Genomic DNA, 8,488 nt, shown 5'->3' on the forward strand with positions numbered 1-8,488 from the left:
GTGGACGTGCTATATCTTGGATTTAGTAAGTCTTTCAACACAGTGCCACATGACATTTCATGACAAACTAAGGAAACGTGGACTAGATGAAATTATCACAAAGTGGGTGCAAGCTGGTTGGAAATCCTTACTCAAAGGATAGATGTGATCTGTCCATTTGAAGTAGCCAACTGATAATACCAAGGTCTGGGCAGGCTGCAAACGGAGACCAGATTCTCCCAGCACTAGTGGGTGGCACTGAAGCCAGACTCCCCAACCAGCCACAGACTGCACTTCTGAATCCCCACAGAAGCCAGTGTAGTAAGTATAGGACCTGTCATGAGGCCTGTAAAACAGGCTAAGGCCGAAGTGGAAAAAGCCAAGTGAACAGGAGTATAAGTGGAAAAAACCAAGCTAGCTGAAACTGGCACAGGAAAGTGCTGATACTGCAAGTATATATACTGTCAAAATATTACATTATGTAGCAGGTATAGGAGGTACCAAGATACTAAAAGGAACTAACTCCCTAAAATGACACTTTGATGAATAGAAATGACTAAAAGGTGATAAATGGAGTTGTTTTGCCCAAATCAGCCAATTAACGGAAAAAGATGGTATTAGATTACGTCAAGAAGGGGTCAACTACCTGTGTCAAAGGGGCAGAACGAAATTGTATGCAACAATGTATAACAGAGGGTGTCAGAGGGAATAATGTTGTCTGGTCTAGGGATAACGGAAAGTCCCGCTGTTGGGCCGTGGCCGCCTATGCAAAACTGACCCAGAGAGACACTGTAGGTCACTTCTCATTGTGCCGCACACAATAAACCTGGCCTGGGTGCCTTTGTTTCTCAGCTAATCCGTGGTTGTGTCGATTCATTCGATCGTGAGAGCCGTCTCGGTTTCCTGGCCAGAGCTGGGACAGTATCTACACAGGGACACACGCACGCAGCCTACACTGATAAACACCGGTGACCAACACACTGTACCATAGGCCTAGGGTGGCAAATTTGGCCCAATCACTCCTCCATCATGACAGAAAGGGAAGCAGTGCCAAATTTCAGTCTGCCACCATAGACAGCTGCCTACATTGTCTGTACCTAGAGCAGCCTCTGCCAGCACCTCACCAGATGGGGTCCTGTCCTATTCCTGACACACTAGCCAGGTAGCAGATGGAGTTACCAGAAAGCTTCATGGCCAGAAAAATGTAGGTTTCTCACCAGTAAGTGGAGTTCTCCAAGATGAGCCCCTGCCCTGTCACACACACTCTTCTAACTGGAAGCTTGTGGCAGAAGAATCTTGATCCTATAAACGGAAATAAGATTTGAAGAACTAAGGGGACATTCTACACCAGCTCGGACACCCCAGTGGCTGCTGGATGAGATATCTCCTGTGGACTTCTCAGAGCTTGTGGGAACATGTGCCAGAGACTGCAGGGCATCGGAACCAGCTAAACCCTGCCAGGGGCTCCCCTACACCAGCTGGTTAGAAGCTTAGCTATGTACTGCTTGTCCAGCTCAAAGGAGCCAGAGACTGTCCCATTGATGGAATCAATGCCAAGGTTCTCTGGTGCTGGGCACTTTGAGTGGGTAGGTAGGCAGGCTAGCCGTGTGGGGGGGGAGACGGAGGCGAGAGGGAATAGCCAGAATCCATCCCTGTCACTTGTAGTTCTGTGAGGTGGAGCTCTTGGGAGAAAAAATGTGCAAGAGCAGCCGAGTCCAAGAGCAGCCGTTGCCTTGCAGTGACAGCACTTCGCTCATAACCCCATATGCTCTCACGCCAGCACTAAATCCACCAGGCAGCATGATCCGAAAGATGTCATGAGATTTTTGGAGAGTAACAATTGAGGCCAACTGAATTTACAAAAGAAAAAAAAATCACCCTGAAGGTTACATTGGAGCAAGACAGCGGGGCCAGGTGGCAGCAGGCTTGGACGGGGAGCTCAGGAGATCGTATATTAGACCTCACTGACTTGACCCTATTCAGGCTTGTGACCAGGACTGGATTAATGCAGGGGTTTTAGGGGCTGCATCCCAGGACCTCGGGCTAAGGGGAGCCCTGCAAAAATAAATCCCTGCTCCTTCCCCCTCCCATCCCCCTCCCACGTGACATGGGCCCAGCATGAGTGTGCGTGCCACTCAAAATCATCTCACGGGCCATGTTTGGCACAAGTGCCATAGGTTGCCGACTCATTCTACATGTTTTAAAACAGAAACAGAACCACAGAATGGCTTTATGTTAATTCAAAGGCAAGTTTAGTGTAGCGTTAATAGCCTCGATGCCTTCACACTGATCATTTGTTTTAAATTAGGTTAAAGATATGTATACAGGGCCCCACAAAATCTAATAGCCCCGGGCCCACAGGGGAGTTAATCCGGCCCTGTTTACCACCCCTGTGAGCATTAAGGAAGAGCTTTCAGCTCCATTTTACAGGTGGGAAACAGACTCAGAAGGCTGGGTCACACAGTGATTCCCTGGTAGAGCAGGGAGTTGAACATGTTTCCCACAGCTCAGGGTTGGGCCCTAACCACCAGAGCCATCTTTCTTCTGTACGCCCAGCGCAATTCACGGTGTTGGTTTGATCAGTCAGCACGTAGGAATGGCCAGACTGGATCAGAGCAGAGAGCCCATCTCGCCTGGCATTCCAGCTTCGGCCAGTGGCCACCACCACCGTGTCAGAGGAAGGTGTAAGTTGCCCCTAGGTGGACAATTCTACATCGGCACTGATTGGTTGCTGGATACATGTGAGGAGGCAGCTGTTTGTGGCATGGAGCTGAACACCCCTCTGCTCTGAGATCCTGAATACACCAAGGACATTGTCCTGTTGGCACAGGTCGGTGAATCGCTGCAGCTGATAGCCGAGCTGCTCAGGCAAGAAGCCACATGCATTGGTGCCAGCTGGTATATCTTCAGGCAGCATCAGAGACAGTCCTGGGAGCTGCTCAAAAGATGTGGATGCCTGTAGCTCGTAGAGCAGCCGCTGCTGCCGTGTTTCAAGTCCTTCAGGAGACTCTGTGGGGCCATCCTGACATTAGGCTTGCTTCGAAGCTCTGGACCCGGAGGAGCACAGTTATACCAAATCTCTGATATGGAAGTGAAACATGGGAAGTGAGGAAGGCTGAAAGGCACCGGACCAATGTTGTCACTGCTTATTGTCTCCGCCAGCTGTTTCACATCAGGCAGCAGGACAAGATCAGAAATGAGGATATTCGAAGTCACACTCAGCAATCGCCTCCATCAGCACAGGTTTGGTTTCAGTAGCTTTCTTGGCATGGACATATTATAAGATCGGAAGAGCAGCGGATCCCAAAGCCTGTGTACCAAGGAATGCTGCCAAACAGTCAGCAGTCATGTAGGTGCCAAAAACGTAAGATTTTTTACCTCTTCTATTCATTCCCTCTGAAGCACCCTGCATTGGTCAGTGTCAGAAGACAGGACACTGGGCTAGCTGGACCAATGGTCTGACCCAGTCCGGCCGTTCTTAAGATTGCCAGTGATGGACATAAAATAAATGCAGTCAGACCGCTTGAAGCATCTTTCCAGAGATTGATTGGTTAGGGCTCAGTCTGCAAGAGGCCAGGTCCCTTTGGGATTTGCCCTGAATTGAAATCGAATTGAATTGAGGTGGACAATTCTGGAACTGGGGGACGTTTCTACCTCCAGGCAATTAGTGATTGTTCTCTGCCCAGAAGCAGAAGTGGGTGGAGCCCTTATGTTTCTTTTTTTTTTTTTTTTTTTTATCCTAGCTCATGTCACTGGCCCTTTTTATGCATAAAAATACAAAGGGCCTGATTCTTAGTTACACGAAGGCCCCTTTATATCAGGGTAAAGGGGCCTGTCTGGAATCAAGCCCTCCATCCTTTTCAGGGCCAGCCTTAGGAAAATGGTGGCCTGGGTGAACTTGTATTTTGGTGCCCAGGCCCCCGTGGGCATGGCTTCCCCCCTTGCACTGGCCCCTGCAGGCTCCTCAGGCTTCCTACCCTCCCCTTCACCCCTAATCCCTGTACTGTGCCCTCTTCACCCCGAACCCCTGCACCTCCCTCCTGCACCCATGTGCTCAATTCAGCCTCACTGACATCCAGTGGCAGTGAGTTCCACTGGCTAATTCTGTGCTGTGTACAATGTGATGATTTGTTTGTTGTGGCCTGCAGTGTTCTGGGTGCTTTCCAGAGAGGCAAGAAGGGACAGTCTTTGCCCTGAGGAACTTGAGAGCTAAGGACTGAAGTGTGCACAGAGCTGGAGCCTGTGGGATGGACCGTGGGAGGTCGTACCATGCCTGGAGAGGGGCACAGAGGTGGCTGTACCAGCTGCAGACAAAGCTGGGACGTGGGCAGAGCAGGAGGCATGGGGCAGATAAGACCCAGGACCTTGGTGGGGTGGGGGCTGTGGATGATTGTACAAGGGGAAGATTAGGCTAGGACATAAAACAGGGGTGGGGTTATTGGACAAGGCCAGGCACGTGGGTGGGGAGTGGAGCACAGGGGATTGTACAAGCGCAAACAAACCCAGGAACAAGAACTGTGCAGAGGGTGTGGTGATGAGGGGATATCATAGAATATTAGGGTTGGAAGGGACCTCAGGAGATCATCTAGTCCAACCCCCTTCTCAAAGCAGGACCAACCCCAACTAAATCATCCCAGCCAGGACTGTCAAGCCACACCTTAAATATCTCTAAGGATGGAGATTCCACCACCTCCCTAGGTAACCCATTCCAGTGCTTCATTCACCATCCTAGAGAAAACTTTTTCCTAATATCCAATCTAGACCCCCCCACTGCAACTTGAGACCATTGCTCCTTGTTCTGTCATCTGCCACCACTGAGAACAGCCTAGCTCCATTCTCTTTGGACCCTCCCTTCAGGTAGTTGAAGGCTGCTATCAAATCCTCCCTCATTCTTCTCTTCTGCAGACTAAACAAGCCCAGTTCACTCAGCCGCTCCTCATAAGTCATGTTCTCCAGCCCTCTAATCATTTTTGTTGCACTCCGCTGGACTCCCTTCAATTTGTCCACATCCTTCCTGTAGTGGGAGGCCCAAAACGTGGTACAGTACTCCAAATGAGGCCTCACCAGTGCCGAATAGAGGGGAATAATCAATTCCCTCGATCTGCTGGCAATGCTCCTACTAATGCAGCCCAATGTGCCGTTAGCCTTGACTTATATCCAGCTTCTCGCCCACTGTGACCCCCAGGTCCTTTTCTGCAGAACTGATGCTTAGCCAGTCGGTCCCCAATCTGTAGCAGTACATGGGATTCTTCTGTCCTAAGTGCAGGACTCTGCACTTGTCCTTGTTGAACCTCATCAGATTTCTTTTGGCCCAATCCTCCAATTTGTCCAGGTCACTCTGTATATAAGATATGAACATCAGGCAGGGAGAAGCATGGAGCCTCATGGTGCCTGGGTGTCTGGGCTTTGCCTCCTGGCAGAGCTCCATGGTTTGGTTCCAGCAGCCTCTGCACAGAGTCAGTTGAGTTTCCTCAGTTTAGCCACTTAAGGTCATTTCTGATGCGCTTCCTCATTCTAGTGAATTTTCCTCTTTCTAGTTCTAGGAAATCATTCTGAGCACATTCCATTCCGGAGCGTGGGGAAGCTTATTACATTGGGCCAGATCCTTAGCTGGTGTAAATGGGTGCGTTGACCCCAATGGAGTGGTGCTGATTTTCACAAGCTGGGGAATCTGATCCCATTGACTCAGCACATGGAGATGGACTAGTGACCTCCTGAGCTCCCTTGCTACTCTACATTTCCGTGATTCTATGAAATGGTGTTAGGCCTTCTGCACTGTGCTCAGTTTCCCCCCATAGGTTCTCAGTGTCTCAGAAAGCAAATTATTCTGGGGTTGGGAGATGTGGTCAGTCAGAAGGAAGGAGAACAGGGCATGGTGAGAAGGCAGTGCTGTCCTGTGTGCACTGCTGTTGATTGATACGATCTAATGCAACATGACGTAAGATAACTTGCCTTCCGGTCTAATTTCTCCAAGATAAGGAGGCTGCAAAGCTCAGACTCCTCAGAGCTCGTCCTCTCCCGTTAGCGGCTGAGCCACCATGGGAACCCGAGGTGACACGTATCCATTGGGTGAGTGGAACGAAGGCCATGGGCTGAACTCAGGGGTGGGGGTAGGAGAATCCAGAGGGGTCTATGGGAATGTCTGCACTGGAGCTGGAAAGTGAGTGTTCCAGCTTGAGAAGACATAGCTCTCATCTAGCTACGTGCTACAACGAGAAGTGTTGCTGTGGTGGGGGGAGGGACTAGCCCCCTGTTTATGTACCTGTTCTCTTGGATGGGATCATAGACCAGGCTGCAAGCCTCTCCTGTTACGTGCCCTTACCACAGCCACACTTCTATTTTTAGTGTGTGAGCTTGATCAGAGGGAGAGCGAGTGTGACTCCTCGAGCTGGAATTTACACTGAGGAGTGTGCTACGTGGTGACAGGTGGCAGTTGCACAAGGGGAATTTCCAGGTAGCCGATTAAGCCAGTTTTCCGTAGTGGCACAAATATGGAGTTCCTGCATATTATACAATAATCATAGTTATTAATGAAAGAATTGACTTAATTGGATTTACACCAGAATCACAGTGGGGTAAACAAGCAAAATTTGGTCCATAGATAGGGCCAGAACACCCCCAATAGCTCTCTCTCTCTCTCGCTCTCTCATTCTGTTGCTTATTTCTGTGTATAACATTTTAAAATCACATCTTTATTTTTTATTCCTTTCAAGTATTTCTCCTCCTCGTCCTATTCCCCTCTCCACCACCAGGGAGCACCCAAACGTCGACGGGTAAGTTCCCTGGCTGGCAGAATGTAATGCTGTATGTGACCCGTTCGTGCCCATCACATGAGAGCCCCACACAGAATGTGTCTCTGCCATGAAACTGACGCAGGCTTGGCAGCTCTCAGTGGGATTACTGAGACTGTAATTGGGGGTGGGGAGTAATTGGATCTGGGTCATTGGGAATAGCTGGATTGTTTAGGTGGAGGTTAAATCGATTTCTGAAGTGTTGACCAATGTGTGCTGGGCTAATAGAATATATCACATTATCAATAGGTATGATTCACATTACATATATTAATGCTGATGGGATGTGCTTAACGCATATAACATTGTATTGTATATACACTTCTAGCAGTTACATGGCCTACACTGGCCTGTTTCTCTATAATCTTGTTCACCTCTGCTAAGAATCCCATAACACCTTGCATTAGCTTAAATAGCCAGGAAAACTGCCAGGATCAGATCATAGGGGGTTCTACCAAGGAACAGGCAGGGAGTTACTCTCACTGGAATGTCCAAAAGATAAAGACAATATACATGGGACAAGCCAAGCAGCTGCTGTCGCACTCTTGCTCCATGGAATGCATGTGTCCAGAACAAAGAGATAAGGGGCACAGTCTGATACAAGAAAAACAAGGTAGAAAGATGGTTGGTTAAGACTAACCTCAGAGGATGGCTACGGTACCTTTTTCCGTGTAAAGAGCTTGGGTATAAAAAGGACAGCTTTAGGGGTGTGACTTTGGAAGCAAGCCTTCTTCGTACAGTGAATTCAACACTGCTGCACGAGATGGGTTCCTGGAAACTGGAGCTGTATTGAACCTTTTTCCCTGAAATATCCTATTACTGACTTTTAGCAATGAACCTGACTGGTGCTGGTTATCTGGTCTCTTGAATGTTTTGCACAACCAACCAAAGTGCGGTTGAGCAGCTGGCTGTACGGTTTGCCAACAGAAGAGAAAACCCAGACCCTTCAGAACTGGGAAGGTTTACGGGCCACATCCCACCTTGAGTAAATCAGCAGAGCTCCACTGATGTTAAAGGAGTGATGCCAGCTTACACCTGCTGAGGATCTGGCCCCTCTGTGTGTGGGCTTTAGTCCCTCTTACATCCATTTGTCCATTCAGTCTCCCTCACCCCCTCTGCTTACGGGTTCTACCTTGACCCTAGACACACCGTCTTTTCACCAGGATTCCTCCTTCCGCCGCATCGCACTGAGCCATCTCCTCATGGTGTCACTAGGCCTCGCCCCCTACTCAAGGCTTGGCAGTGCAGACAGCCATAGCTGGAACCCAGCAGGCTGGCCCAGAGGGTGGCACTGAGATGTGATGCCACACTCTGCATGTCGGGGAGCTCGGGGCTGGGACAGCAGGAGGCCGAGAATCGAGATTGAGGGGCACTGCTGTGGCGGTGGTTGCGGGGGAATCGCAGGGCTAGAGGAGCAGGGGTTCTGGATCAGGACTGAGCAGAGCTGTGGAAATGAGGAAGCCCAGGATGGGAATGTGGGTGAGGATACAGCTGTCCTTGAGAGCAACATGCAGGCCCTGCCTGCATTACACCTGACTGGAGCAGGGAAGGTGTGTGCAGGAGAGAGGAGACGGTGCCCTGTGTAACCCTCACCTTCCCTTCCCAGCTCCAGTTCAGATCAGAGGAATATTTTTTTTTACTAGGAAAAAAATTGTGCGGGAGGGAGATGAAATAATTTTTTAAAAGAGAAATTCCCGTTTTCTGGTTCAAAGCGACTT

The sequence above is a fragment of the Emydura macquarii genome, unplaced genomic scaffold (genome assembly GCF_026122565.2).
Source record: "Emydura macquarii macquarii isolate MOO-44397 ecotype Brisbane River unplaced genomic scaffold, CSIRO-AGI_Emac_v2 contig_2878, whole genome shotgun sequence".
NCBI classification, from domain to species: Eukaryota; Metazoa; Chordata; order Testudines; family Chelidae; genus Emydura; species Emydura macquarii.